We start from the raw sequence: 5,993 nt of genomic DNA, 5'->3' as shown, positions 1-5,993 counted from the left end.
ACGATAGGTGCTTCTTAGAGCGCGAAGCGTGCGATCCGCGAGTGCCATCGTCATCATCGCTCACTCGCGGTCAACCATTCATTCGGTACGGTTCGTTCGGTGGTGGCACAGTGGCTACCGTATCCTGCTGGTGAGGAGGTGCGTGCTCTGGCGTGCGCGTTCGTGTGGTGTCCAGCTGCTCTAACTACATATTCCGGTGTTGGCAGTAAAGTGAATTGAAGATCAACATCGATCGCGGTAATTAAAATCACATTCGCGGCGAGAGCTTATGGTGTGTAGAGTGTATGTACAACGGTGAGTGGCCATCTTCATAGTATCCTCACAATCGAGCTCGAGTGTCATTGGAGTCGAATCCAATCCGTATTGTTGCCTCGGCCGCGGGCTATAGGAAACCATCTTCTAGGCACGCAAACCACACACACGCGGACCTACCGGGAGGGCTGTGACGTAAGACGTATATTGCTGAGGTTTCCATCGCCAACGCCAACCCACCTGCTCATCATTGTAGCAGTTCCATTTTCGGTGAAACGACCCGGTGTATCAAACGTTAGCCAAAACGACGGGCAGTCAACCAGCCAGCCAGCTAGCGGCTCGAGTGTGGTGTTGTGCCAAGTGAAAAGATCTTTACGCTCCGATATTGCTCGTTCTGTTGCTCGTCGTGAAGTGATGGTTATCGTATGCCGAGGAAGCGGCGCTCAGTGATAAGCGTAACTGCACTAGTGTGTTGTCGTCCCGTGTGCGTATCGTCGCCCGTTATGATGCCCAACGTTGTGCTGCTGCTGCTGCAGAACGGTCTACGTGCCCCTCATATAGCTAGCGTATATATGTGATGAGCAGCACGGATTTACCGGCTACCTTGGCTACCGTTGGCCATTACCGGCACGCTTCCTGATTCGAGTGAGCAGCGACATCCCGAGCGCAACACACGGTTAGTATCCTGCACGGAAACCAAGAAGACGAGAAGAATGCGATCCCTCAAGGTTTAGGGAACCATCTGGGTGACGTTCCAAGGGAATCACGGGACCAACCTGCAACCTGACTCACACTGAAAAGGGATTTTTCTGAGATAAACAACCCTCGAGATTGTGCGAGCGTTCCGTCGTCGTCACAGGCCCCCGGTGGTTGTCACCGATGTCGGTCCTTCGAGCACTGCTGCTGCTGCTGCTATCTCTTATCAACCATCACTCAACGATCGTCATTTGTCAAAGGCTGATGGGGGCTGTGTGTAGCACCATGGTCGAGGCTGTGTATCTGTATTCGTCCCCGGGCATTCCTTGCTGTTCCGAAATTCAATTCTTCTCCTCTCGCACTGCCTGGCGGGCGAGGGAAAATATTTTGAGATAAAAACAAACGGTGCAAATAGTCGCGCCAGTATAGATAGCGCCATGGATAGCAATTAGTGTACGTCGTGCACACTGACGTACAGCAAACAGTACCGATCAATTGGTGGCGCAATTTAGAAATGTTAATTTCGAATCGCACCACATGTCGAGGGGAAAGATACGAATGCAACTGCAGCAGATACTGTGCTCGGTGCTGGAAGAGCTGGCGCGGTTCCAGGTGCTCCATCCAGCTGGAAATCTTCATGTACGACCTCGTATTTCTGTAGGAAAAGTGTAATGCTTCTCAAATTACAGTGCAGCATCCGTTCTACGCCTTGCCAGCCGTGTAATGATGGCGCAAAAGCGAATTATATGTCCTCATCCGTACCACAGCGTCTCGGAGAGGATAACGATGTTTAGGTGGCCTAGATTATGGGCCACGACGGGCCGCTACCGTGAATCAGCCTCCCGGAGCTCTTTCCCCGGATTGCAAGTAAGACGACAAAGAAGATACCGTACTTCTTATCTCTAAAAACCGAGACTCTCCGATTACAACGGTGGCGGACGCACGTTTCACTGCACTGTCATCTGTCGTTGGCGCGAGAGAACGCTACAATTACACAATACCCACGGACTCGGACTCACTGGCGGTCGTGGTTGTGGTTTTGACTTCCTCCACCACCATCCAGCGGAGCGTGATCCACAACTGGGTGGCTCTGCGGCATATACCGCGAGTTTATCCAACCACACCTGTTCCGTTCGCCCGAAAGCGTAATACGGAACATTTCACAAGTGTCAGCCGTCGGTAGCATAGCGCAATTGCGCATTTTTATTACTGTAAACGTCATAAACCCGAACTTCCTTACACGGATGCACATTTTGTTCCTTCCGGACTTACTGTTGCTGATGTTTTAAGGGAAGGATTTATGCTATTCTCACTCGCTATTTATACGCTGGTTTCCTTTCACTTGGCATACTTGCTGATTGCTTATCAGTGTCATTTCGGGGGTGTTGTTCAGACTCTTACGTCTAGTTTTACTCCAATCTAGTTTGTGCCAGCTAAAAGCCGTAATTAGCTAAAAGCTGTTGATGCGATCAACCACCAGGGGAAATTCGGTGGTTACAGACCTACGAGATGCCATTTATGATTTTCCGATAGGTTTTCTCATGCTGTTGCACCGTTTGCTGAAGACTACCTTTTACTCTGCTCGTAAAGTGGCCATTTTTCTAACAAATTTCTCGCTCAAACTCATTTGCCGTTTGGAGGGGCCCTTGTAAAGCAATTAGTAAGCCTTCTCCGAGGTGCGTAGTATCGCCGTCGCTTGCCATACTGCAACCACTAACAAATCGAAACAACATAATTCGGTTGTTGAATGAATTGGTTGCTCATTGGCACGTGTATTACGCACAATGATCCGATTGGCTGGGGGGTTAGGGAAGATAGCAAAACGGCCTTATGGTAGGCTCACTTCCGATACCCATCATCATCCATCCGGTGCGTATTATCGCTGTGTTTAGCGGCGTATCGCGCGGATTTATCACTAAGCATACAATGATACCAGTCCCCTCTGTCCATTCCTTTCTTTCTTTCTCTCTCTCTCTCCTCGGCGACCACGATTCTGGTGCTTTCACCTCGCAAGGGCGGACTTTCCTCCTGACTGACTGGAACCAATACGCAACCGCTAACGCAATCACTTCCCCTTGTATGGCATCCGGCGAGATGTTTAATGAGCCCTGACCAAATAAGAGCCCTTTTGGGTTCGTGGCGGTGACCATTGCCGTCGCATCTGATCAGGATCGAACTCGCGTATCGCGTCCCATCCCATCGGATGCTTTTCACGGCCGCAGCAGAGGGCCGGGCGTGTGGGCGTGTGTTGTGTCACGCAACCACCACCATCTCCCGCGATGCACTATGCCAACAATGCTCGCACGCGATCATACTGCCTCATGTTGTGTATGTTTAGTCCAAGAGCACCTAAGAGCAGTGGCCTAGCGGCCTGGGTCTATCGGCGAGCACCCCCATTCGAAGCGATGCTAGTGATCGCCGCACCCGCGCACCCCTTCCTCCCTTTGTGCATAGTTTGTTTAATTTCAATTTTTAGTCTCGGTTCACGGAACACCTCCACCACCGCACCGCCATGATGCCACCACCATGATGATGGTTATGCGTGCACCGGCGACATCAACCGCGACGTGGTGTTAAAGCGCGCGAAAGTGAAAGAAGGTGCGCGAGGAAGGGGTTCGCTTAGTAGATACCCCTCCAGCCCACTTCTCTTCCCACCCAACACTCTGCAGTGTAAAGTGTGGAAAGTGTAATAATTAACGCAACGCATTCCGCGGGCCGTGGCCATCACCGGAGGGATGGCTAGTGCTAGTAGCGCAGCGAACTAGATACTGAGCGACTATGCCCTTAGTTGCTGCGCTTTTTTTTTGTGCTGGCGTGCTGCCCATTGGAAAAGTGAACGCCCCGTCGTCGTCGTCGTCGGCTGTTTATGAGTTGTGCCCTTCGAGAGTCGAGGCAGCCTCCAAATAACAGCCTACTATAGATGCCGACTGTCTGGGTAAAGATGCACGATACAACATGCAGCAACCGACGAAACGCATCAAAGTGCTCATGGAACGTCTCGCCTGCATGCGATTCAATGCAGCTGTTCTGCCTGTTATCGGCCATTTGTTTACTACCCCGCAGCTGATTGCAGGCTGTGGTGGGTGAGCTAGAGAGCTCCTTGTGATAATGGTTAATGATGCCTGCTTTGGCGGCTGCGGCTCCGATGACTCAAGCGGATTTGTCAAATCGGAGTCAGCCTGGAAATCGGTGTCAGGGACAGGGCGGTATCAGGACGAACCATTCTCTCATTTCGCTAATGACACTAGCAATGGTTGAAGACCCTCGTCCGATTGTGGCCAGTACAAGTGCTCCCATGGAGATACCATTCAGCAGAGCTCTGTGCTGAGCTTTATTTCTAGTTCAATGGCGGCGGTGGGGTCACCACTGATTACGCTTCGATTATGTTTGGCAGTGGCCGTGCGTGGTTGCGAACGTTACAGCGTAGTGTTGTTCGACTGAAGTAAGTAAAATGTTGCAAAATTTTGCCCCCGTACCTCATTTGTACGTGCTTGTGCCCAGTGTTATAAAATGCTCGGACTAGTAAAATAGGCAAGAGAACCAATGTTCCCGCGATCCAGGCATTCCCTAGATCTTTAGCAATCTATTATCGTCACTGCGCTTCACGCCATGACTATAGAGTTAAAAATAACTTTCACGAGCAGTGCGTGCGTTTGGTCAATTATTCAAAAATAATTGGTAGATGATTTTAATGAAGCCACAGCTGCGTTACGAATGTGTGGTTATCATAGCGCTGGTCAGCATTAATTTGAGAAAAAAGTTGCGCACTCTGGAGGCAAATCGAAAGCGAAGAGTAGCTGAATCAAATCCAATCTCTTGTAGAAGGTCAAGCCAGTGATCTATGATCATTCCACTAATCAGTGTCAATCCAGTGCCTGAGGAAGCATTGAGTGTCGTAGCATATCTCTTGAGTAACTCTCGATCAATCTATTGATCATCACTATACTAGCCAAAACCATATGGAAAAGAAACATGGATTCGGTCCCGAAGCTTCACAAATTACGCAATCTGACAGTGTCTGACTCTGCAATCTGCCTCAGTACCTCAGGAATCCGCAAAAAAAAACATGTAATTACATCGGGCTGTCCTTCATGCACCAATGTTTCGAGCCCAAACAAATGTTACTGCCACTACCAAGAGATCACATCGTCCCCACCCCACGTACATTGTTGCCCGTCATGCTTGATCTTGGACCCGACGCCCTGACCTTCCGTCGTGCGTCTACCAAGTAAGCAACGTCTTGGCGATGAGCCGACGCGTGTTTAGCAGATTGCTCGCAGGGCTCAGCGACAGAAGATGAATGTAAAAGAAGCGATTAACAACCGAACCGGCGCGTGTGCCGTGACACCGTTGCCGAATGAAAGGAAATAGTTCTAATCTAATCACTACGGCCGTTACGGCCGAAGCATCGTATCGAATGCTTCGTTGCTTCCGTTCTCTGTCGATGCGGAACAGCTAAACCATTTAACCTTGTCCGATGCCATGTTTTCTGACAGGTTATTGGACATCGAACTGTACAAACCATGCTTATCAGTGGGACCAGCAATAATAGAGGAAGCTACAGGCAGATCGGTATCAGTGGACTGGACAGTATGTCTTTCGGTCGTGATTCGTTTGCGACTCCTTCCCCTTTATTGCCTCTTTCTAAGCTGCGGCCATAAAGACGTTTGAACAGCTGACTCGTCATTGCTTGTTGGTACACCATCACGTGCTGGCACCCAGTAGCAGCAGCAGCCTTTCGGACTCTTCTGAGGCGAAGTCAAGGCGGAGGGGACGGGTGTAGTGATAACCTAATTGAAGATATGCGTCCATTCGAACGAATGCCATCGATTGCCGTTCGTAGCCCGTTTCGATGATAACTCACTTCTTCTACCTCCTTTCTACGTGTCCTTCACCCGGCAGGCGTCAAGATAAGGCTGGCACGACCCTCAACCAACTACACACACACAAACACACAGCCATACAGCCACACCTGCACACACCGGCACACACCAGCGGACCAGCGAGGGTACCAGAGTCTTCTTTGCGGAAGGTGAAGAGAAATC

At 50.3% G+C, this 5,993-nt stretch overlaps 1 protein-coding gene across 2 annotated transcripts in view; it reads left to right on the top strand.

Annotated features, from left to right (window-relative positions):
• LOC125958261 (cationic amino acid transporter 2-like) overlaps positions 1–5,993 on the top strand; it is a 12,124-nt gene continuing 6,131 nt past the window's right edge. For both annotated transcript variants that reach the window (XM_049691499.1, XM_049691498.1), the window contains exons 1-2: positions 1–928; positions 5,851–5,993. The exon at positions 5,851–5,993 is cut by the window's right edge and continues 305 nt beyond it. The gene's annotated coding sequence lies outside the window, so the exon portion shown is untranslated. The remainder of the gene's footprint in view (positions 929–5,850) is intronic.

This window comes from Anopheles darlingi, chromosome 3 (assembly GCF_943734745.1).
Source record: "Anopheles darlingi chromosome 3, idAnoDarlMG_H_01, whole genome shotgun sequence".
NCBI lineage: Eukaryota > Metazoa > Arthropoda > Insecta > Diptera > Culicidae > Anopheles > Anopheles darlingi.
This window is presented reverse-complemented; position numbering and strand designations above follow the sequence as displayed.